Below are 25,102 nucleotides of genomic sequence, written 5' to 3'. Positions count from 1 at the left end.
TACCCCAGTGTGTGATGTTCCCCTTCCCGAGTCCAAGTGATCTCATTGTTCAGTTCCCACCTATGAGTGAGAACATGCGGTGTTTGGTTTTCTCTTCTTGTGATAGTTTGCTAAGAATGATGGTTTCCAGCTGCATCCATGTCCCTACAAAGGACGCAAACTCATCCTTTTTTATGGCTGCATAGTATTCCATGGTGTATATGTGCCACATTTTCTTAATCCAGTCTGTCACAGATGGACATTTGGGTTGATTCCAAGTCTTTGCTATTGTGAATAGTGCCGCAATAAACATACGTGTACATGTGTCTTTGTAGTAGACTAATTTATAATCCTTTGGGTATATACCCAGTAGTGGGATGGCTGGGTCATATGGTACATCTAGTTCTAGATCCTTGAGGAATTGCCATACTGTTTTCCATAATGGTTGAACTAGTTTACAATCCCACCAACAGTGTAAAAGTGTTCCTATTTCTCCACATCCTCTCCAACACCTGTTGTTTCCTGACTTCTTAATGATTGCCATTCTAACTGGTGTGAGATGGTATCTCATTGTGGTTTTGATTTGCATTTCTCTGATGGCCAGTGATGATGAGCATTTTTTCATGTGTCTGTTGGCTGTATGAATATCTTCTTTTGAGAAATGTCTGTTCATATCCTTTCCCCACTTTTTGATGGGGTTGTTTGTTTTTTTCTCGTATATTTGTTTGAGTTCTTTGTAGATTCTGGATATTAGCCCTTTGTCAGATGAGTAGGTTGCAAAAATTTTCTCCCATTCTATAGGTTGCCTGTTCACTCTGATGGTAGTTTCTTTTGCTGTGCAAAAGCTCTTTAGTTTAATTAGATCCCATTTGTCAATTTTGGCTTTTGCTGCCGTTGCTTTTGGTGTTTTAGACATGAAGTCCTTGCCCATGCCTATGTCCTGAATGGTACTACCTAGATTTTCTTCTAGGGTTTTTATGGTATTAGGTCTAACATTTAAGTCTCTAATCCATCTTGAATTAATCTTCGTATAAGGGGTAAGGAAAGGATCCAGTTTCAGCTTTCTACTTATGGCTAGCCAATTTTCCCAGCACCATTTATTAAATAGGGAATCCTTTCCCCATTTCTTGTTTCTCTCAGGTTTGTCAAAGATCAGATGGCTGTAGATGTGCGGTATTATTTCTGAGGACTCTGTTCTGTTCCATTGGTCTATATCTCTGTTTTGGTACCAGTACCATGCTGTTTTGGTTACTGTAGCCTTGTAGTATAGTTTGAAGTCAGGTAACGTGACGCCTCCAGCTTTGTCCTTTTGACTTAGGATTGTCTTGGCAATGCGGGCTCTTTTTTGGTTCCATATGAACTTTAAAGCAGTTTTTTCCAATTCTGTGAAGAAAGTCATTGGTAGCTTGATGGGGATGGCATTGAATCTATAAATAACCTTGGGGAGTATGGCCATTTTCACGATATTGATTCTTCCTATCCATGAGCATGGTATGTTCTTCCATTTGTTTGTGTCCTCTTTGATTTCACTGAGCAGTGGTTTGTAGTTCTCCTTGAAGAGGTCCTTTACATCCCTTGTAAGCTGGATTCCTAGGTATTTTATTCTCTTTGAAGCAATTGTGAATGGAAGTTCATTCCTGATTTGGCTCTCTGCTTGTCTGTTGCTGGTGTATAAGAATGCTTGTGATTTTTGCACATTAATTTTGTATCCTGAGACTTTGCTGAAGTTGCTTATCAGCTTAAGGAGATTTTGGGCTGAGACAATGGGGTTTTCTAAATATACAATCATGTCATCTGCAAACAGGGACAATTTGACTTCTTCTTTTCCTAACTGGATACCCTTGATTTCTTTCTCTTGCCTGATTGCCCTAGCCAGAACTTCCAACACTATGTTGAATAGGAGTGGTGAGAGAGGGCATCCCTGTCTTGTGCCAGTTTTCAAAGGGAATTTTTCCAGTTTTTGCCCATTCAGTATGATATTAGCTGTGGGTTTGTCATAAATAGCTCTTATTATTTTGAGGTACGTTCCATCAATACCGAATTTATTGAGCGTTTTTAGCATGAAGGGCTGTTGAATTTTGTCAAAAGCCTTTTCTGCATCTATTGAGACAATCATGTGGTTCTTGTCTTTGGTTCTGTTTATATGCTGGATTACGTTTATTGATTTGCGAATGTTGAACCAGCCTTGCATCCCAGGGATGAAGCCCACTTGATCATGGTGGATAAGCTTTTTGATGTGCTGCTGAATCCGGTTTGCCAGTATTTTATTGAGGATTTTTGCATCAATGTTCATCAGGGATATTGGTCTAAAATTCTCTTTTTTTGTTGTGTCTCTGCCAGGCTTTGGTATCAGGATGATGTTGGCCTCATAAAATGAGTTAGGGAGGATTCCCTCTTTTTCTATTGATTGGAATAGTTTCAGAAGGAATGGTACCAGCTCCTCCTTGTACCTCTGGTAGAATTCAGCTGTGAATCCATCTGGTCCTGGACTTTTTTTGGTGGGTAGGCTATTAATTGTTGCCTCAATTTCAGAGCCTGCTATTGGTCTATTCAGGGATTCAACTTCTTCCTGGTTTAGCCTTGGGAGAGTGTAAGTGTCCAGGAAATTATCCATTTCTTCTAGATTTTCTAGTTGATTTGCGTAGAGGCGTTTATAGTATTCTCTGATGGTAGTTTGTATTTCTGTGGGGTCAGTGGTGATATCCCCTTTATCATTTTTTATTGCGTCTATTTGATTCCTCTCTCTTTTTTTCTTTATTAGCCTTGCTAGCGGTCTGTCAATTTTGTTGATCTTTTCAAAAAACCAACTCCTGGATTCATTGATTTTTTGGAGGGTTTTTTGTGTCTCTATCTCCTTCAGTTCTGCTCTGATCTTAGTTATTTCTTGCCTTCTGCTAGCTTTTGAATGTGATTGCTCTTGCCTCTCTAGTTCTTTTAATTGTGATGTTAGAGTGTCAATTTTAGATCTTTCCTGCTTTCTCTTGTGGGCATTTAGTGCTATAAATTTCCCTCTACACACTGCTTTAAATGTGTCCCAGAGATTCTGGTATGTTGTATCTTTGTTCTCATTGGTTTCAAAGAACATCTTTATTTCCGCTTTCATTTCGTTATGTACCCAGTAGTCATTCAGGAGCAGGTTGTTCAGTTTCCATGTAGTTGAGCGGTTTTGATTGAGTTTCTTAGTCCTGAGTTCTAGTTTGATTGCACTGTGGTCTGAGAGACAGTTTGTTATAATTTCTGTTCTTTTACATTTGCTGAGGAGTACTTTACTTCCAATTATGTGGTCAATTTTGGAATAAGTGCGATGTGGTGCTGAGAAGAATGTATATTCTGTTGATTTGGGGTGGAGAGTTCTATAGATGTCTATTAGGTCCGCTTGGTGCAGAGATGAGTTCAATTCCTGGATATCCTTGTTAACTTTCTGTCTCGTTGATCTGTCTAATGTTGACAGCGGAGTGTTGAAGTCTCCCATTATTATTGTATGGGAGTCTAAGTCTCTTTGTAAGTCTCTAAGGACTTGCTTTATGAATCTGGGTGCTCCTGTATTGGGTGCATATATATTTAGGAGAGTTAGCTCTTCCTGTTGAATTGATCCCTTTACCATTATGTAATGGCCTTCTTTGTCTCTTTTGATCTTTGATGGTTTAAAGTCTGTTTTATCAGAGACTAGGATTGCAACCCCTGCTTTTTTTTGTTCTCCATTTGCTTGGTAGATCTTCCTCCATCCCTTTATTTTGAGCCTATGTATGTCTCTGCATGTGAGATGGGTCTCCTGAATACAGCAGACTGATGGGTCTTGACTCTTTATCCAGTTTGCCAGTCTGTGTCTTTTAATTGGAGCATTTAGTCCATTAACATTTAAGGTTAATATTGTTATGTGTGAACTTGATCCTGCCATTATGATATTAACTGGTTATTTTGCTCGTTAGTTGATGCAGTTTCTTCCTAGCCTCGATGGTCTTTACATTTTGCCAAGTTTTTGCGATGGCTGGTACCGGTTGTTCCTTTCCATGTTTAGGGCTTCCTTCAGGGTCTCTTGTAAGGCAGGCCTGGTGGTGACAAAATCTCTAAGCATTTGCTTATCTGTAAAGGATTTTATTTCTCCTTCACTTATGAAACTTAGTTTGGCTGGATATGAAATTCTGGGTTTAAAATTCTTTTCTTTAAGAACGTTGAATATTGGCCCCCACTCTCTTCTGGCTTGTAGAGTTTCTGCCGAGAGATCTGCTGTTAGTCTGATGGGCTTCCCTTTGTGGGTGACCCGACCTTTCTCTCTGGCTGCCCTTAAGATTTTTTCCTTCATTTCAACTTTGGTGAATCTGGCAATTATGTGTCTTGGAGTTGCTCTTCTGGAGGAGTATCTTTGTGGCGTTCTCTGTATTTCCTGAATTTGAATGTTGGCCTGCCCTACTAGGTTGGGGAAGTTCTCCTGGATGATATCCTGAAGAGTGTTTTCCAACTTGGTTCCATTTTCCCCCTCACTTTCAGGCACCCCAATCAGACGTAGATTTGGTCTTTTTACGTAATCCCATACTTCTTGCAGGCTTTGCTCATTTCTTTTTCTTCTTTTTTCTTTTGGTTTCTCTTCTCGCTTCATTTCATTCATTTGATCTTCAATCGCTGATACTCTTTCTTCCAGTTGATCGAGTCGGTTACTGAAGCTTGTGCATTTGTCACGTATTTCTCGTGTCATGGTTTTCATCTCTGTCATTTCGTTTATGATCTTCTCTGCATTAATGAGTCTAGCTGTCAATTCTTCCACTCTTTTTTCAAGATTTTTAGTTTCTTTGCGCTGGGTACGTAATTCCTCCTTTAGCTCTGAGAAGTTTGATGGACTGAAGCCTTCTTCTCTCCTCTCGTCCAAGTCATTCTCTGACCAGCTTTGATCCGTTGCTGGTGATGGGCTGCGCTCCTTTGCAGGGGGAGATGCGCTCTTATTTTTTGAATTTCCAGCTTTTCTGCCCTGCTTCTTCCCCATCTTTGTGGTTTTATCTGTCTCTGGTCTTTGATGGTGGTGACGAACTGATGGGGTTTTGGTATAGGTGTCCTTCCTGTTTGATAGTTTTCCTTCTGACAGTCAGAAGGACTCTCTGTTGGTCTGTTGGAGATTGCTTGAGGTCCACTCCAGACCCTGTTTGCCTGGGTATCAGCAGCAGAGGTTGCCGAAGATAGAATATTGCTGAACAGCGAGTGTACCTGTCTGATTCTTCCTTTGGAAGTGTCCTCTCAGGGGTGTACTCCACCCTGTGAGGTGTGGGGTGTCAGACTGCCCCTAGTGGGGGATTTCTCCCAGCTAGGCTACTCAGGGGTCAGGGACACACCTGAGCAGGCAGTCTGTCCGTTCTCAGATCTCAACCTCCGCGTTGGGAGATCCGCGGCTCTCCCCAAAGCTGTCAGACAGAGTCGTTCGCGTCTGCACCGGCTCCCGCTACTTCCCCTGTTGGTCTTCAGCTGTGCGCTGTCCCCAGAGGTGGAGACTACAGAGACAGGCCGGCTTCCTTGAGCTGCTGTGAGCTCCACCCAGTTCGAGCTTCCCAGCGGCTTTGTTTACCTACTTAAGCCTCAGCAATGGCGGGCGCCCCTCCCCCAGCCTCGCTGCTGCCTTGCGGATAGATCGCGGCAGACTGCTGTGTTAGCAGTGAGGGAGGCTTCGTGGGCGTGGGACCCTCCCGGCCAGGTGTGGGATATATTCTCCTGGAATGCCTGTATGCTTACAGCGCAGTATTGGGGTGGGAGTTACCCGATTTTCCAGGTGTTGTGTGTCTCAGTTCCCCTGGCTAGGAAAACGGATCCCCTTCCCCCTTGCGCTTCCAGGTGAGGCGATGCCTCGCCCTGCTTCAGCTCTCGCTGGTCAGGCTGCAGCAGCTGACCAGCACCGATTGTCCGGCACTCCCTAGTGAGATGACCCCAGTACCTCAGTTGAAAATGCAGAAATCACCGGTCTTCTGTGTCGCTCGCGCTGGGAGTTGGAGACTGGAGTTGTTCCTATTCGGCCATCTTGCTCCGCCCCTCCAGATCTGTATTCTTTTTATGTAGTAAAAAGTATAAAGCCACACATGGTTTATTTGAAATATTTTATGATTTAAAAAAATAAGGAACAGGAAAACCAATTCTAAGTTCAAGTGAGGGATCGTGGTAGTTTGAACCAGAAGGTTGCATGTAGTAAGACACTGTGATTTAACATATATTTTAAAGTTGGAAGTAGCAGGATATCCTGATGGAGTTTGACTTTGGTTTGGGGCCCATTGAGTTTGAGATGCCTTTGAGAAATGAAGGAAGAAGAGAGAGAATAAAAGAAAAACTGGCCAGGCACAGTGGCTCATGCCTGTAACATATTGGCTCAGCGTTTTGGGAGGCAGAGACAGACAGATCCCTTGAGACCAACTTGGGCAACATGGTGAGGTCCCATCTCTACAAAAACTACAAAAGTTAGCTGGGCATTGTGGCGTCCACCTGTAGTCCCATCTGCTCAGGGGCTGAGGTGGATGAATTGAGCCCGCGCGGTCACGGCTGCAAGGAGTTGTGATTGTGCCACTGCACTCCAGCCTGGGTGACAGAAGACACCCTGCCTCGAAAAATAAGCTGAAAATAATGGAAGCATGCCTTCAGAATTCTAGAAAGAAAGTGATTTTCAATGTATAAATCTATATTCAGCCAAATAATCAAGGGTGAAGGTAAAATAATACATTTTTAGGCAAGCAAAGACTCAGGGGTTACCTCCATGTGCCCTTTCTTGGGAAGCTATTGGAGAAAATACTCCAGCAAAATGAAGGAGGAGACAAACCAGAGAATGACATGGATCCAGCAAATAGGATCCAACACAGGCAATATTCCAGCTAGGGAGCTGGCTTAAAAACAAACAAACAAACAAACAAACAAAAACAGTAGAAATATTAATAGGCTAGCTGGGTGGAATGGCTCATGCCCGCAGTCCTAGCTACTTAGGAGGCTAAAAGCAAGAGGTTGGCTTGAGTCCAACATTTCCAGACCAGCCTGGCCACCATAGTGAGATTCCCTTCTCTTAAAAATAATAATAGGTTATTACCAGATTTGGGGCATTTGGAAAGAAGTTCCTTGAAGATAAACCAAAAGTAAAAAAGCAAGGGGGAAGGGTGGTTAGGCAATCATTAATTCTAGGGCAGAAGGAAGTACCGGAGAGGAAGTAAGAGCACAGTACTCTGCTCTTCTCAACAATGAGCAATATGTACTTAGTCATAATGATACGGTGACTGCTTAGGTCCTAACTCTGGTAACTACATTGGGACAATATGGGAGGAAAAGTGAAGATAGTGATGGTGTAAGAGCTAAATCCTCATCTGTCATTCAAGAAATCACTTAAAATGTATAAAATAATCAAGAAATGACTAAGTAGTTATGTGAGGAGAAAAACAGAAGACATTGCTAAAAGAGTTGAAAGTCATTGCTCTGGAGGATTGGGAGGGATGGGGCAGGGGACGGTTAGGATGCATCATAAACTGAAGAGGCTTTTAAAAACTACATGTATTAATATATGCACCCACTTGAAAAACTGAAAAAATAATAATTTGGAAAAACCCATGAAGGCAACTACCAGAAGGAAAAACTGAGAGAATGAAAAGTGCTTGTCTCTGGAAAGAACCAATGGCAGGACTGTTGCTTTCATTGTAAGACTTTTAGAGCCATTTGATTTTACTTAACCATCTTCATCTATTTCTTTAATAAAACAGTTCTATCATAATAAAAAGTTACATTCATTCACAGAAAACAAACAAACAAACAAAAACCTTTCCTGCCCAACCCAGCTCATTCTCCCTGAATCCTCAGCGCTAATGAGGACTGTCTCCTTCTCACCTCCCTGGACTGGACTTTTACCACTGGAAAGTGGATGTGATTTCTAGTTTCTGCATGTCCTGATTTATTGTGCTGCCAGTAAAATAAAATCAAAATACATGTTGAATAAATAATAAATAAAATAACCCATAGTGAGCAAAATTTACAATGTATTTTTTGGAGTCAAGATCTCATTCTGTGGCCTGGACTGGAGACCAGTGGTGCAATCATAGCTCACTGCAGCTTTGAACCCATAAGCTCAAGGGATCTTCCCATCTCAGCCTTCCCAATACCTGCGAATACAAGCGCCCACCACCAGGCCCAGCTAAGTTTACTTATTTTTATATCTTTTAGAGATGAGCATGTCACAATGTTGTCCAAGCTGGTCTCCATCTTCTGATCTCAAGCAATCCTCTTGCCTTAGCATCCTGAACTGCTGGGATTACAGGGGTGAGCTGTCATGCCTGGCTTGTAATTGACACCATCAAGGTTTCCTTCTCCAAGTGTGGACACAGCAGCAGACGCCCCTTGTCTCTTGGGTCAGGACACTGGGTAGAGTGGAATAGCAGGACAACAAAGTCACTGCAGAAAGTGCCCATGCGGAAGAGGTCCAGCAGGAAGGGCCAACTGTCCCAGGGCCACCATGTTTAGGGATAACTCCTCTTTCTGGGCAGTGTTCTGTGATTACTTTTGTATTCACAATAGTTCTGAAATCTTAAGATGATGAGACTCAAGACTGGCTGGGATTTGTTTTCAAAAAACCATCTCCAAGATTTGTTGATCTTTTGAATGGTTTGTAGTGTTACAATTTCCTTCCGAACTTAACTCATTCTTAACATTTCACAGTCTACTTTCAGTTAATAATGTACTAGTACCCATAAATATAGAAGTATTGCAATCATTTATCCTCTGCAAAATGTCCATCTTTTATGGTATAGATATTATATGGAATATATCTATATAGGTTGTAAGTCCCACGATAAAAACTTTTTCTTATCTTTAAACAGTTCTGTGTATATAAAGTAAGAATAAATGAGGGGAGCAAGATAGCCTTTTGCACTTAGCTCAGTATTTACCATTTTTGATCATCTTCATCTTTTCTGATCATCTCATTTTCTACCTGGTATCATTTGTCTCTAGTCTGAAGAATTTTCTTTACCAGTTGTTATTGTACAGATCTGCTGGCCAGAAATTCTCTTAATTTTCTTTTACCTGAAATATCTCTTTATTTGCCTATCCTTGAAGGACATCTATGCTGGATATAGAATTCTTAGTTAACCTTTTTGTCCTCCAGCACTTTAAAGACGTTATTCTACTTTCTTTTGTTTCTGTGGTTTCTAATAAGAAGACATGGGTCAGGACAAGAGGAACAGAGAAACAAAAACTGGGAAAATAACATGGTAGACCTAAAACTTGTCATATCAATAATGACAAAAACCTATATGAATCAACACTCTAATGAAGGGCAAAGATTGTGTGACTTGGTTTAAAAAAAGATGGAACCCAACCATATACTCTTTCCAGACATGCACTTTCTTTGTTGGTTTGTTTTAATTTAACTTTTCTTTTTAGTGAAGGGGCACATGGCAGGTTTGTTATATAGGTAAACTTGTGTCATGGGGTTTTGTTGTACAGATTATTTCTATACCCATTAGTATCCACCCAAGTATTAAGCCTTAGTACCCATTAGCTATTTTTCCTGATCCTCTCCCTCCTCCCACCCTCCACCCTCAAGTGGACCCCAGTGTGTGTTGTTCCCCTCTACATGACCATGATCATTTAGCTCCCACTTATAAGTGAGAACATGTGGTATATAGTTTTCTGTTCCTGCATTAGTTTGCTAAGAATAATGGCCTCCAAATCCATCCATGTTCCTGCAAAGGACATACTCTTTTTATGGCTGTATAGTATTCTATGGTGTGTATGTGCCACATTTTCTTTATACAGTCTACCACTGATGGGCATTTAGGTTGATTCCAAGTCTTTGCTATTGTGAATAGTGCTTCAATAAACATATGTGCACATATAAGACATGCACTTTCTTTTTTTATTTAACTTATTTTATTTTACTTTAAGTTCCAGGATACATGTGCAGAATGTGCAGGTTTGTTACATATGTGTAGTCTGCCATGGTGGTTTGCTGCACCCATTCACCCGTCCTCTAAGTTCCCTCCCCTCACCGCCGACTCCCCAACAGGCCTTGGTGTGTGTCGTTCCTCTCACTGTGTCCATGTGTTCTCATTGTTCAGCTCCCACTCAGGAGTGAGAACATGCGGTGTTAGGTTTTCTGTTCCCATGTTAGTCTGCTGAGGATGATGACTTCCAGCTTCATCCATGTTTCTGCAAAGGACGTGAACTCATTCCTTTTTATGGCTGTGTAGTATTCCATGGTGTATATCTACCACATTTTCTTTACCCAGACTATCACTGATGGGCATGTGGGTTGGTTCCATGTCTTTGCTATTGGATATAGTGCTTCAATAAATATACATGTACATGTGTCTTTACAGGAGAATGATTCATATTCCTTTGGGTGTATACCCAGTAATGGGGTTGCTGGATCAAATAGTATTTCTGGTTCTAGATCTTTGAGGAATGGTCACACCATCCTCCACGATGGTTGAACTATTTTACATTCCCACCAACAGTGGAAAAGCATTCCTATTTCTCCACAGTCTTGCTTCACTTTTAATAATTGCCATTCTGACTGGCAGGAGATAGTACATCATTGTGGTTTTGATTTGCTTTTCTCTAATGATCATTGATACTGAGTTTGTTTTCACATGTTTCTTCTTCTGAGAAGTGTCTGTTCATATCCTTTGCCAATTTTTGATGGAGCTGGGGTTTTTTTGTCTTGTAAATTTGTTTAAGTTCCTCGTAAACAAACATGTGAGCTCTCATCGTTCTTGTTTAAACACCTAACAGCCATCCTAACCAGTGCAACATGGCAAGAAAATGAAATGAGACCAATAGAAGGACAGGGCATGGTGGCTCATGCCTGTAATCCCTGCATTTTGGGAGGCTGAGGTGGGAGGATCACTTGAGTTCAGGAGTTGGAGACCAGCCTGATAGTGAGACCTCATGTCTACCAAATAAAAATAATTTTAAAAGAAAAAAGATCAATAGATAGGAAAGGAAGAAACAAAAGTCTTTCTTTGTCACCAGCTTCATTGCATATGTAGAAAACACTAAGAGATTCTGAAAAAGTCTCTGGAATTAATCATTGAATTTGCAAAATAATTCATAAAATATATGTAATAAGTCACTCAGACGAACATGAAAAGATAGTAAACAATACTAGTCATCTAAGAAGTGAAAGTTAAAACCACAATGAGAAGCCATCACAGGTCACCTAGAATAGGTAAAGTTAAAAAGACATTTGATAAGTCTAAATACTATCAAGAATATGGAAAAAAAAGGAATGTCTGATATTGCTGGTAGGAATGCAAAAAATGTGGCAGTCAACTTGTAAAGCAGTATGGCAATTTCTTATACAGCTACCCATCCACTACCACATGACCCAGCAATTCCACAAATATGTATTTATCCAAAAGAAATAAAAATGTAAGGTCACACTTGTAAGCAGTTATTTCTAGTGGCTTCATTAATAACAAACCCTAGCTGGAGGAATCCACATGTCAATCAACTAGTGAATAGATAAAGCAATGAATAAACTGGGATTCCAGCAATACTCAGCAGCCGCTCAGCAACAGAAATGAGTGAATGGCATCATCTCAAACATCGTTATGCTAAGTGAGAGACCAAACGAAGGACTACATAACATACGATTGCATGTCCATTAAATTCTAGAAATTTCACTATTGCAGTGACAGAAAGCAGAGCGGTGGTTGAGTGAAGGGAAAGGGTGAGGGTGGGAGGCAAGATTAAACTAAGAGGAGAGGAGGGTGTGAGGGATGAGGGCAGAGAGAAGGGCTGGGGAAGCAGGAGGTGAGGACAAGGAGCAGGGGAAAGGACTCCAAAGCAGTGGAGGAGCCTGGCAGGGGCTTCTCTGCTTGCGGTGTTTCTCTACTGGGCAGTGTGGTAGTTACACGACTATAAATAATTACCATTATTCACCAAGAAGCACAGCTAAAACTGGTGAATTTTATTACACATAAATGCCCCAATTAGCAAAAAAAAGGGGGGGGAGGGGAGGCAAAAATAAAGACATTTTTAGATCATCGAAGCCATAAAATTCATTTCCTGGGGCTCCTGTACCACATGTAATTTTAAAGGAAATTCTTCAGGCTGAAGAGAAATGATACTAGATAGTGACCCAGATACACAGAAAGGAACAATTAACAACAGGAATGATGCACATACACATGTCACATTCACACTCATTTTCTTAATTTCCTGAAGACATGTGGTTGCTTGTCTAAAACAAAAAGTATTACACTGTATCATTGAGTTTATAATATAGATTGATGTAATATATAAAACAATAATAGCATAATGGTAGGTTAAATGAAGCTACCCTGTTACAAGTGTCCTCTATTTTGCCGGGTGTCGTTTAATAGAACCTGAACTTCACTGTGAAAAGCCAAGGAATCGGGTTCCATTCTTACAACAGTAAAAAATTAGCGTAAAGAAATATAGCCGAAAGCCACTAGGAGAATTAAAATCATAAACTACAAAATGTTTATTTGACACATAAGGAAGTAGTAGAGGAGGAGCAGAAACAAAAAGAGATGAGACGAATTGAAAACATATAGTAAATTGTAGACCAGAATCCAGCCATAGTAAGTGAAGAAATGACAGGACTTTGCTCACATTAGCAGGACCGCTGAGCACTGTGGGGAGAACAGACATGGGCAGGAGGTGAGGGACAGTGTTACTGCCACAATTCAGGAGTGACACGGTAGAAGGACTTAGGGGAAGGGGGGGTGTGAGGGATGAGAGGGGCAGAGTGAAGGGCTGGAGAAGCAGGAGGTGAGGAAAAGGAGAGAGGAAAGAATCCTAAAGCAGTGGAAGAGCCTAGCAGGGGGTTCTTTGCATTCGGTATTCAATACATTTTGTTGGACTTCCTAAAAGCTAATTGGCTCCTTATGATAAAAAAAAAAAGAATTACAAAAATACCAAGTGTCCAGATAAAATATGCACACTGCTTAGATGTGCATAGTTCAAGAAAACAGGCAGTGCTTGAGCGTGGGTGAAGAGCATTGGGTCTGCATGGAGCACTTTGAGGTGATGACTGCAGGCTCCCGGTTGCAATAGACAATAACAAACCCTGCTTCTTTGTATTCAGGAGACGTTCTGGGCTCACACAGGGAAACTCGGACTAGGGAATGCAGGTAATTTTAAATGCAACAACCCAGAGCCACAGATCCATAGTCCGGGAAAGTAAAACTTAAGAGCTTTGTAATGCTGTTTTGGCACAAGTCTTTTACAGATTGGAATTCTAATCATTCAGGGATTACCAATATTGTGCTACCTACTGTATTAATAAACAAAAAGGAAACTTCGTCTCTATGAGAATCTCTATGTGGTGGATTCAGACAAAACTTCACCAGGTTTAGAAAGAAAACCCCTGTCTCTACACCTCCATTCCCAGGGCGAGCTCACTCTCTGGCATGAAGTTCCCCGTGGTCAGTTTCCCTGTACAAAGGTCCAAAGGGAGAGGTAAGGAGTGGGAGGCAGGGAGTCCAGTTCAGGGTCGGGGATTCCAGGACGAGTAGGGAAGGGGAAGGGGCTGCGCGTAGCCTGGGGTGGGGGTCTCTGCCTGGTTTCCACAGACAAATCCTTGTCCAGGACTCAGGCAGACAGTGTGACAAAGAGGCTTGGTGTAGGAGAAGAGGGATCAAGACGAAGTCCCAGGTCCCGGGCGTGGCTCTTAGGGTCACAGGCTCCGAGAGCCTTGTCTGCATTGGGGAGGCGCAGAGTTGGGGATTCCCCACTCCCCAAGTTTCACTTCTTCTCCCAACCTGTGTCGGGTCCTTCCTCCAGGATACTCGTGACGCGTCCCAGTTCCCACTCTCATTGGGTGTTGGATGTCTAGAGAAGCCAATCAGCGTCGCCGCGGTCTCAGTTCCAAAGTCCCCACGGACCCATCCGGGCTCAGAGTCTCCTCAGACGCCGAGATGCCGATCATGGCGCCCCGAACCCTCTTTCTGCTGCTCTCGGGGGCCCTGGCCCTGACCGAGACCTGGGCCGGTGAGTGCGGGGTCCGGAGGGAAATGGCCTCTGCGGAGAGGAGCGAGGGGACCGCAGGCGGGGGCACAGGGCCCGGGGAGCCGCGCGGGGAGGAGGGTCGGGCGGGTGTCAGCCTCTCTTCCCCCGCAGGCTCGCACTCCATGAGGTATTTCAGCACCGCCGTGTCCCGGCCCGGCCGCGGGGAGCCCTGGTATCTCGAAGTCGGCTACGTGGACGACACGCAGTTCGTGCGGTTCGACAGCGACGCCGAGAGTCCGAGGATGGAGCCGCGGGCGCCGTGGGTGGAGCAGGAGGGCCCGGAGTATTGGGAAGAGCAGACACGGAGAGCCAAGGACAACGCACAGACTGACCGAGGGAACCTGCGGACCCTGCTCCGCTACTACAACCAGAGCGAGGCCGGTGAGTGACCCCGGCCCGGGGCGCAGGTCACGACCCCTCCCCATCCCCCACGGACGGCCCGTTTCTCCCCGAGTCTCTGGGTCCGAGATCTGCCCCGAGGCCGCGGGACCCGCCCAGACCCTCGACCGGAGAGAGCCCCAGGCGCCTTTACTCGGTTTCATTTTCAGTTGAGGCCAAAATCCTCGCGGGTTGGTCGGGGCGGGGCGGGGCTCGGGGGACTGTACTGACCGCGGGGGCGGGGCCAGGGTCTCACACCATCCAGAAGATGTACGGCTGCGACCTGGGACCCGACGGGCGCCTCCTCCGCGGGTACCGGCAGGACGCCTACGACGGCAAGGATTACATCGCCCTGAACGAGGACCTGCGCTCCTGGACCGCCGCGGACATGGCGGCTCAGAACACCCAGCGCAAGTGGGAGGCGGCCCGTGCGGCGGAGCAACTGAGAGCCTACCTGGAGGGGACGTGTGTGGAGTGGCTCCGCAGATACCTGGAGAACGGGAAGGAGACGCTGCAGCGCGCGGGTACCAGGGGCAGTGGGGAGACTTCCCCATCACCTCTAGATCGCCCGGGATGGCCTCCCATGAGGAGGAGTGGAAAATGGAATCAGTGCTAGAATGTCCTCTCCCTTGAATGGAGAATGGCATGAGTTTCCCTGATTTCCTCTGAGGGCCCCCTCTGCTCTCTAGGACAATTAAGGGATGACGTCTCTGAGGACATGGAGGAGAAGACAGTCCCTAGAATACTGATCAGGGGTCCCCTTTGACCCCTGCAGCAGCCTTGGGCACCGTGTATTTTTCTCTCAGGCCTTGTTCTCTGCCTCACACTAAATGCGTTTGAAGGTCTGATTCCAGCTTTTCTGAGTCCCTCGGCCTCCACTCAGGTCAGGACCAGAAGTCGCTGTTCCTCCCTCAGAGACTAGAACTCTCCAAGGAATACGAGATTATCCCAGATGCTTGTGTCTAGGCTGGTGTCTGGCTTCTGTGCTTCCTTCCCCACTCCAGGTGTCCTGTTCATTCTCAGGATGGTCACATGGGTGCTGCTGTAGTGTCCCATGAGAGATGCAAAGCACGTGAATTTTCTGACTCTTCCCATCAGATCCCCCAAAGACACACGTGACCCACCACCCCATCTCTGACCATGAGGCCACCCTGAGGTGCTGGGCCCTGGGCTTCTACCCTGCGGAGATCACACTGACCTGGCAGCGGGATGGGGAGGACCAAACTCAGGACACAGAGCTTGTGGAGACCAGACCAGGAGGAGATGGAACCTTCCAGAAGTGGGCAGCTGTGGTGGTGCCTTCTGGAGAAGAGCAGAGATACATGTGCCATGTGCAGCATGAGGGGCTGCCGGAGCCCCTCACCCTGAGATGGGGTAAGGAGGGGGATGAGGGGTCATGTCTCTTCTCAGGGAAAGCAGGAGCCCTTCTGGAGCCCTTCAGCAGAGTCAGGGCCCCTCATCCTTCCCTCCTTTCCCAGAGCCATCTTCCCAGTCCACCATCCCCATCGTGGGCATTGTTGCTGGCCTGGCTATCCTAGCAGCTGTGTTCACTGGAGCTGTGGTCGCTGCTGTGATGTGGAGGAGGAAGAGCTCAGGTAGGGAAGGGGTGAGGGGTGGGGTCTGGGTTTTCTTGTCCCACTGGGGGTTTCAAACCCCGGGTAGAAGTGTTCCCTGCCTCATCCTTGCAGCATCCACACAGGGGCTAACCCAGCCTGGGACCCTGTGTGCCAGCACTTACTCTTTTGTGTAGCAATGTGACAATGAAGGATGGATGTATCACCTTGATGATTATGGTATTGGGTCCTGATTCCAGCATTCACGAGTCAGGGGAAAGTCCCTGCTAAGGATAGACCTTGGGAGGGCAGTTTGTCCAGGACACACAACTGCTTTCCTCCTGATCCCTGATCCTGCCCTGGGTCTGTAGTCATAGTTCTGGAAATTTCTCTTGGGTCCAAGACTAGGAGGTTCCTCTAAGATCTTATGGCCCTGCTTCCTCCCAGTCCCCTCACAGGACATTTTCTTCCCACAGGTGGAAAAGGAGGGAGCTACTCTCAGGCTGCGTGTAAGTGGTGGGGGTGGGGGTGTGGAGGAGCTCACCCATCCCATAATTCCTCCTGTCCCACGTCTCCTGCGGGCTCTAACCAGGTCCTGTTTTTATTCTATCCCAGTCAATGACAGTGCCCAGGGCTCTAATGTGTCTCTCACGGCTTGAAAAGGTGAGATTATTGGGGTCTAGAGTGGGGGAGCGGGGACAGAGGGAAAGGCCTGGGTAATGGAGATTCTTTGATTGTAACATTTCGAGTGTGTAGTGGCCTGTTCAGAGTGCCATCACTTACCATGACTGACTTGAATATTTTGTTCATGACTTGTTTTCTGTAGCCTGAGACAGCTGTCTTGTGTAGAACTGAGAAGCAGGATTTCTTCACGTCTCCCTTTTGAAGACACTCGGGCATCTCTTTCTGCAAAGGCATCTGAATGTGTCTGTGTCCCTGTTAGCATAATGTGAGGAGGTGGAGAGACAGCCCACCTCCGTGTCCACCGTGATCCCTGTTCCCGCGCTGACCAGTGTTTCCTCCCCAGTCATCTTTCCTGTTCCAGAAAGGTGGGGCTGGATGTCTCCATCTCAGTCTCAACTTTATGTGCACTAAGCTGCAACTTCTTACTTCCCTACTGAAAATAAGAATCTGAATATAAATTTGTTTTCTCAAATATCTGCTATGAGAGGTTGATGGATTAATTAAATAAGTCAATTCCTAGAATTTCAGAGAGCAAATAAAGACCTGAGAACCTTCCAGAATCCACATGATCACTGTGCTGAGTCTGTTGCTGGTGGGGGTGGAGAAGGCTGTGAGGAGCCCAGTGTGGACTGGGCCTGTGCCTAGTTGCTGTTCAGTTCTTCATGGGCTTTATGTGGTCAGTCCTCAGCTGGGTCACCTTCACTGCTCCATCGTCCTTGTCCCTTCAGTGGAAACTTGTCCAGCGGGAGCTGTGACCACAGAGGCTCAGACATTGCTGAGGGCAGTCCCTGCACATGGGGTCTCTGCATTCTGAGACAAATTTTCAGAGCCATTCACCTCCTGCCCTGCTTCTAGAGCTTCTGTTCTGCTCTGCTGTCCTGCCCTCACTCCCTGCCCTGGTTCTAGTGATCTTGGTGCTGAATCCAATCCCAACTCATGAATCTATAAAGCAGAGTCTAATTTAGACTTACATTTGTCTGTGAAATTGGACCCATCTTCAAGGACTGTTCTTCCCTGAAGAGAGAACCTGGTTGTGTGCTGCAGTGTGCTGGGGTGGGGGTGCGGGGGGCGTTGCTGTAGAAAGAGGGATGGGGGAGGGAGGGCACACAAGCAGCACTGCTGAGAAAAACATAGGCGGCCTCTATCTCATTGTGAAGGGACCTTGTGCTGTAGCTGCCACAAAACGGCATTTGTCCTGAGGCTATGTTAATAAAGATACTGCCTTTAGAATAGGGAGGTGCTCTACAGTGATCATTCATTCAACTGACCTTTGTCATTGGCCAGACATGGGACAGAATTGTTCTGCATCTGGGGAACATCATTGAAGTAAAATCAGAAAAATCTCTGGCCTTTTGTAGCGTATGTTCCAGTGGAAAGAGGCAGACATTAGATACACTATAACCAGAGTAAGGAAGGAAAGTGCTAGAAGGTGGTAAGTGCTGTGAGGCAGGTGATCCAGGATGTGGGCAGTGGGGACAGGGAAGGTGGCTGTTGTGCTGGGTAGTCAGTGTGTGCCTTGTTGCAAAGGTGACCTCTGAGGAAGGATTTGAGGGACGTGAGGATGTCTGGGGAAGTTCTTTCCAGGCAGAGGAACCTCCAGTCCAAATGCACTATGGCAGGAAGGTGTCTGTGTTCCCAGAAGAACAAGGAGGCCAGGAGGGCTGGACAGAGAGAAACTGAGGTGAGGTCAGAGGTGCGGCCAGAGCAGGTGGGCTTGAGGGGAATGGGGTTGGATCTGACCTTTGCTCTGAGTGGGATGAAGAGTTTGAGGACAGTTTTGAGCAGAAGAGGGCCATGATATAGCTTCTCTTTTAAAAGGATCTCTCTGACTGCTGTGCTGAGAACAGAATTGAGAGGTGAGGGACCAGGGAGGCAGAAGGGAAAACAGTAGGAAGCGAGTACAGTATTCCAGGCTGGAGATGTCGGTTACCTTGACTGGGCTGTGAGCCGGGGAAATAGTGGGACGTGAGGGGATTCTGGATGCATTTGAAGATGGACTCACAGCATTTGTCAATGGATTGTATCTGTGGTGTGAGAAAGATGAGTCAAAGACACCCATAGTTGTAAAATGAGTGAGTAGAAGGATGGAGCTGCTGTCAGTGGAGACGGGGAGACTCTGGCAGGAGCATACTGAGGAGGGGGCATCACAGGCACTCAGTGGAGATGTCTACTAGGAATGCAGGTTGGGGAGCTCGGGTGGAATTTGGACAGACAACTCCAGACTTTAAAGGAAAGGAGAAATAGACTGGGCAGCAGAAATAGATTTAGGAGGTCATACCATATAAATGATACTTAAAACGTCAAGCATGGATGAGGGCACCAAGGGAGTGATTGACTGTGGAAAAGAATGAGGGCAAGGACTGAACCCTGAACCTCCAGTTCTAATGGATGTGATCAGACCACACCCAGAGCAGACTGCACAGTTCTGATCTCAAGTCTAGAGGACACTTAGACAAGGAACTCCCGTGTGCACAGGGATCACCCAGACGTGGTGCTGAGATCCAGGAAGTCTGGAGTCGAGCCACAGATTCTGTATTTATGACAAGGCTGGAGCTCATGTTGCTGTTCTCCAGATCACACTTGGAGTAGCAAGAACACGAGAATCCTACATGTCTGAGCATCAGCCTCACCTCTAGGGCTTGTTATATAAACGAATCCTTGGTCTTGTGCGTAATACTCTGAGACAGGGGTTCTGGGGAGTGGCCTGAGTATTTTCTAAGCCCCCGCCAGCAATCCTATTGCTCATCCAGATCGGGAACCACTGAGATCAGAGATCAAAGAGTGCCCAGGGTGGGTGGGTGGGGTGGGTTTTCAAACCCTGTTTAAAAGAGGATTTTTCTCACAGAAAGAAAAGGGAGGATGTGTATCATCAGTTATGAGATATGATATTCCCTGCCGTTCTCTCCACAGTAGGGTAGACGCCAGGTAGACAATTCAGGATGTGGCTCTCACACAAGGAACACCTGTGAATGCCGCTCTCTGACACCCGCCCACAGACTCATTTCCCACTCACTTCTTGGAGCAAACTATGGAAAACAAATTTCTGTAATATACACATAAAGTCGTATATCTGGTATTGGGGGCTAGTTTTATTGTGGGGAAGGCCACAGAAGCAGGCTGGAAACTACACATCCAGGAACAGAATCCACAGCCCACCCTGGATCAGGTCCCTCCTAGGAACAACCGCCCCTGCTGCTGAGCACAGACGCCACTGCTCACACTTCTGACACCCTGGTGCTGGACACTGGACCCTGAGGCCAGGACAGATGTCACTGCTGCACCTGGAAACTGGACATCACTACTGTCACTCAGCCATCTTTACTAAAATGTGTTCTGCACAGTCCCAGCCTCTCTGTCACCTCATTCTGGCTCAGAGTCTGGCAGTGATATTGCAGTTAAGAAGAAATTATTTAGACAGGTAGTGAGGGCACGGAAGGCTTTTAATGAAAAGCATGCTCCAAATTATTTTCTTTTCAACAAGGAGCAGCCTGTAACATCAAGCTTCAGACATAGAGAAGTAAGCTGGAAGCTAGCACGGGTGAATGCTGGCAGCTGTGCCAATAGGAATAGGACACCTGGGACTGGGCATGTTCACAATGGCAACTCCATCTTCCCTTCTCTTTGCCAGGCACGTTTACAGTAAGGAGCAGACAACATGGCACTGGCCAAGTGGAAAGCCCATTTGCATAATAGGATTAGGGTGGGGCAAACAGCCTTACACATGCACTGTGTAAATATCACACCTGGTCCAACCAACCTGTGGGCCCTACATAAATCAGACACCATCTCCTCAAGCCTGCCTGTAAAATCCGATGCACTCCCATTCCAGGCCAGAATTCCCTTTTGGGTGCCCCTCTCTCTCACAAGAAGAGAGCTGTTCCCCTTTGTCTTTCTTTTGCCTATTCAACCCTTTGCTCCTAAACTCACTCCTCATATATCAGTGTCCTTCATCTTCTTGGCATGAGATGACAAACCCTTAGTATTTACCTGAGACAATGAACCTCTTCAGCAGGTGGTCATCAGACTGGTGGAGCTTAAGACTCATGTCCATGATCAACTGCAGGGTGACTGGAGTGTTGTCCTCTTCCAGGGAGGGAGGTGGTTTCTGTCTCCTCTCAACATTTTACATGTTGTAAACCAAAAATAAACATCAAAGCCACCCACTCCTAACCATCTTAATGGACACCTTCAGCCAGTGTGCTCAAAAGTTAACCTGAAAGACTGGCTTAAGCCACCATGATTATGCCGTCTTCCCTTTGGAGTTCAGGAAAAGCTGACCGGCATTTACCATCAACACAGACCTTAAATCTGATCAGAAACATTTACAATCTATTCTCTCTGAAGCCTGGCACCTGGAGGTGTCATCTGCATGAGAAATTTTGGACTCCACAACCTCTTATCATAACCCAGACGTTCCTTTCTATTGATAGTAACTCAACCAATTGCCAATCAGAAAAATTAAAAATCTACTTATAACCCAGAAGCACTACCCCGCAACCCTTGCCTGCTTCAAATTGTTCCAACTTTCTGAACTGAGCCAATGTATAGCTTAAATGTATTTCACTGATGTCACCTATCTTCCTAAAATGTATAAAACCAACCTTTGCCACAATCACCTTGAGCACATGTTCTCCTGAGGGCTACGTCATGGGCGGTGGTCACTCATTTTTGGCTCAGAATTAATCTCTTCAATATGTTACCGAGTTTGACTCTTTTCATCGACAGTGTGGAATTCTGATGTAATAAGAGGGTTCAAGTGCTGGAGTGTGAGGGGTGGGAAAGTGACAAATTTTAATTCTTGGAGCAGTGATCCAGGACGAGAACTTTATCTGGTACCTGGCAGGCACGCAGAGTGTCTGAATGAACCAGTGACTAATAAATAACATGTTTCCACCCATTCCGTTGAGGATAGGTTATTACATCAAGTTTTGGTCTATCCAGTTCATACTCTAGATTATTGGAGTGGCATTGTGTGATAGTGAAATGATTATTCAAACATCATCCCTCGGCTTTGTCTCTTACTAGGATTAAAACACCCAGGATTGTAAGATCTCCGAGGATCTGGGTCCACACCGATGTTTTATATTAATATTTATATTTTCTTGTGTGTGGAAATATTTCTGGGGAGAGAATCTCTAACGTTTATTAGTTTTTATGTGACACCCTCAAAGGCCTAAAAAATCCTAACTTCTAGGTTAGAGGTAGGGCCACTCCACGTCTGGACAACGAACAGCTGGTAGTAACCTGTGTTTAATAGATTAGGGACATGAAATAAATGCTTACATTTTGTTTATCTTTTCATCTGGGACCAAAAAGATAGAGGTGTGCTTGCTTACTCTTACTCTAAGTTTCTCTCTGTGGGATGGTGATGGGGTTTTTCTCCAACCAAATAACTTTCTGATTCTCCAACAGCAGCTGGGAGTCCTACAATTTGACTCAATTCTGACACTAACTACCTGGAGTTCACCTCAGGCTCCACAGATTCAAGGGCTCAGTCCCACAAGACTGTCCTCACTTCAGATGCAAGTCACAAGTATCAGGTCCCAGGTTACCTGCACTTCTGTCTATCATGGCTGCAAAGTCAGGGGTCTCTCACCTCCCAAGGACTGATAATTCTTAAACTAACTCAAAGGACTCAGGACGTTGCTATAGTCATGTAAACCAAAAAACATCTGAGACAGGTCTCAGTCAGTTTAGAAGTTTATTTTGCCGAGCTGAAGATGCACCTTGGAAACAGAGACACAAATCATTGTCGCATCTGTGGCCCGTGCTTTTTCCTAACAGGGTTTTGAGGACTGCAATATTTATAGGGGAAAGAGCAGCAAGGAGAGGAAAAAAACAGTCAACTATGCATTCATCTCGTGCTCAGTAAATCTGCATTTTACATAGCATAAAGTAAACGTTGGGTAGAAAAGTCACCGTGTGGGTGAAGGGATGATGTCTAGTCTTGTCTTTGTCTTGTGCCTGTGAAGATAAGCTGCTAATTTACATTGTTGGGGGAAAGTCAACAAAACTGCATTTTAGAGTAAAGATGTTGGGGCCCACAAGGAATTATCTTGTGAGTAGTTTGTGAGGGAGGCCACCTGGGAGGGAGATATGGGGTCTTCTATCTTCGCAGTTATTGTTTAGGAACAAAAGAAAGGCAGTTTTTCCATCACTCAGTCTCCAAACTTAACTTTTCCTTTGGTATAGTGAATTTGGAGTCCTGAAATATTACTTTCCTTTCACACTCAGTATTGCAGTTTTTTTTTATTTTATAGCTTAAATCCCCACCTTTTTGGCACCCGGGACCGGTTTCACGGAAGACAGTTTTTCCATGGACCAGTGGAGGTGGCGGAGGGCAGAGGGAAATGTTTTTGGATGAAACTGTTGCACCTCAGATGATCAGGCATTAGTGTTTCATAAGGAGCATGCGACCTAGATCTCTCGCATGTAGAGCTCACAATAGGGTTCGTGCTTCTATGAGAATCTAATTCGGCCACTGATCTGACAGGAGGCGGAACTCCAGTGGTCGTGGTCATGCTCACGTTCTCTCGCCCACCGATCAACTCCTGCTGTGGGGTCTGGTTCCTACCAGGCCAGGAACTTTCACCAGTCCGCAGCCCGGGGTTAAGGGACCCCTGGTTTAAATTATGCCACTATAGCAGAACACCTGAGACTGGATCACTTATAACAAACAGAAATTTGTTTCATTCATGGTGTCAAGGATGGGAATTCCCAGATCAAGGGACTGTATCTGGTAGAAAACAAGGGCAAGAGAGGATGAGAGGTAGGGGGAAAAGGAGGTCAAACTCACAGCCTCAGGTCCTTTTATGATGAGACTTAATCCATTAATGAAGGCAGAGCTCTGATAGTCCAATGACCTCTCAAAGGTCCCATTTCTTAAAAATGTTGCATTCGGGATGAAATATCCAACAGATGCTTTTTTGGGGAAACATTCAAACCACAGCAGTTAAGGATACAAATAAGCAGCCAGATGAAGAGGTGCACAGGGTAAGTTCTGGAAGGGCTCTGAGCACAGGAGCCTCTGTCCCCATGGAGATGGAGTTCACCACCCTCCCAGCATGTGGACACACGGATGTGCTTACCAACTGGGAAGCTCTCTGAAACCCAATCTCTAGAGGTTTCTATGTAAATTTCATTGTTTGGCAAGATTAATTAAATCACTGGCCATTGTGTGACTGAACTCAACCTTGAGCCTCTCTTTCCTTCCCAGACTTTAGGGATGGGGCTAAAAGTTTCAATTCTCTAATCACAGCTTCGTGTTTTTGGCAATCAGCCCCCATGCTGAAGCTATCTAGGAGCCCCTCACCCCACAGTCATCTCATTGCCATACTGAAGTCATGTTTATCACTGAGGAGATTGCAAATGCTCTAGAACCCAGTTGTCAGGAAACAGGGACAAAGATCAAATATTTTTGTTGGACACAGATCACCCCTGGTTTGACCACATTATCTCTTTTTATAATATTTATTATTTTATTTTAGAGATAATCTCTTGCTCTGTTGCCCAGGGTAGAATGCAGTGGCACAATCATAGCTCACTGTAACCTCAAATTCCTGGACTCAAGTGACCCTTCTGCCTTGGCATTACAGGTGCACACCACCATGTCCAACTAATTTTTAAATATTTTGTAGGAATGGGTCTCACTATTTTGCCCAGGCTGGTCTCAAACTCCTGGCCTTAAACAATGTTTCTACCATTGCTTCCCAATCTGATGAAATTAAAAGCATGAGCCACTGTGCCTGGCCAATCACAGATTTCCTACACCAGAAGAATCATAACAGTGAAAAGACCCTGGCACATTACCAGAATCCTCTTTGGTCATTAACAATTATCGCAGTGCAGTCCCAAAAACAGGAATAGTCTCAGCAACATATGGCTGCACCCTTTCAGCCATGTGGTGAAATCGAGCTAAGAGACAATACCATCTCTTGTTTATACCTCTTTCGAGTAGTTCATGTAACATTGGATTTTCCTCACTACATAACCCATTTATTCATTCATTTACCCTCAGCTACTATTTCTCCTTCTCTTCATTTATACTAAACATTTATCATTTCGGAAGGAACACTAGGCTCTGCTGCTGTGCTGGCTTAGACTGAAGGAACCAACACTGTTCTAGCAAGTGTTTCCCATCATCCATTCCAGTTCATAGAGGGTAGGGTTATGCAGGTAGAGAACTGGGTGACTATCTGACCCCAGGCAATACAGCTGCATTCAGTGTTAGCCCCAACTTTGCCAGATGCAGTGAAGGCACAACCTACTTCTCCAGGCCCTTAGGAATTATTACATAAAGGACATAAACTATATTTACAGTTTCTTGCTTAGGAATAATTCCTGTTTCTAGACTCTATTTGCATCCCCAGTCCTGGGACCACTGCATCAGGTATGAGAAAAGTAAGTTGAGGTGAATTACAGTCATTATTCCAGTGTCCTCCCACCATGGGAAGGAATATATGTAGATCACACCAGAACCTTCCCCTGATCCACCAGGAAAAGAGAGGATACTCTCATGTCAAGTGTGA

The 25,102-nt window shown here is 45.2% G+C and overlaps 2 pseudogenes across 2 annotated transcripts in view; both read left to right on the top strand.

Annotated features, from left to right (window-relative positions):
- The window catches only part of LOC104663249, a 76,527-nt pseudogene extending 59,393 nt beyond the window's left edge, over positions 1-17,134 (top strand). Inside the window, exon 8 of the transcript XR_004056712.1 lies at positions 16,717-17,134. The product of XR_004056712.1 is annotated as an HLA class I histocompatibility antigen, B-67 alpha chain-like (transcript). The remainder of the gene's footprint in view (positions 1-16,716) is intronic.
- On the top strand, positions 13,811-17,134 carry LOC104677653 (annotated as a pseudogene). Its single transcript, XR_004056710.1, has 8 exons — positions 13,811-13,941; positions 14,071-14,340; positions 14,586-14,861; positions 15,436-15,711; positions 15,816-15,932; positions 16,367-16,399; positions 16,506-16,553; positions 16,717-17,134. The product of XR_004056710.1 is annotated as a class I histocompatibility antigen, Gogo-B*0101 alpha chain-like (transcript).
- Positions 17,135-25,102: the final 7,968 nt, after the last annotated feature.

This window comes from Rhinopithecus roxellana, chromosome 4 (assembly GCF_007565055.1).
Source record: "Rhinopithecus roxellana isolate Shanxi Qingling chromosome 4, ASM756505v1, whole genome shotgun sequence".
Taxonomy (NCBI): Eukaryota; Metazoa; Chordata; class Mammalia; order Primates; family Cercopithecidae; genus Rhinopithecus; species Rhinopithecus roxellana.
Note: the sequence above shows the minus strand (reverse complement) of the source record. Positions and strands in the feature narration are given on the sequence as shown.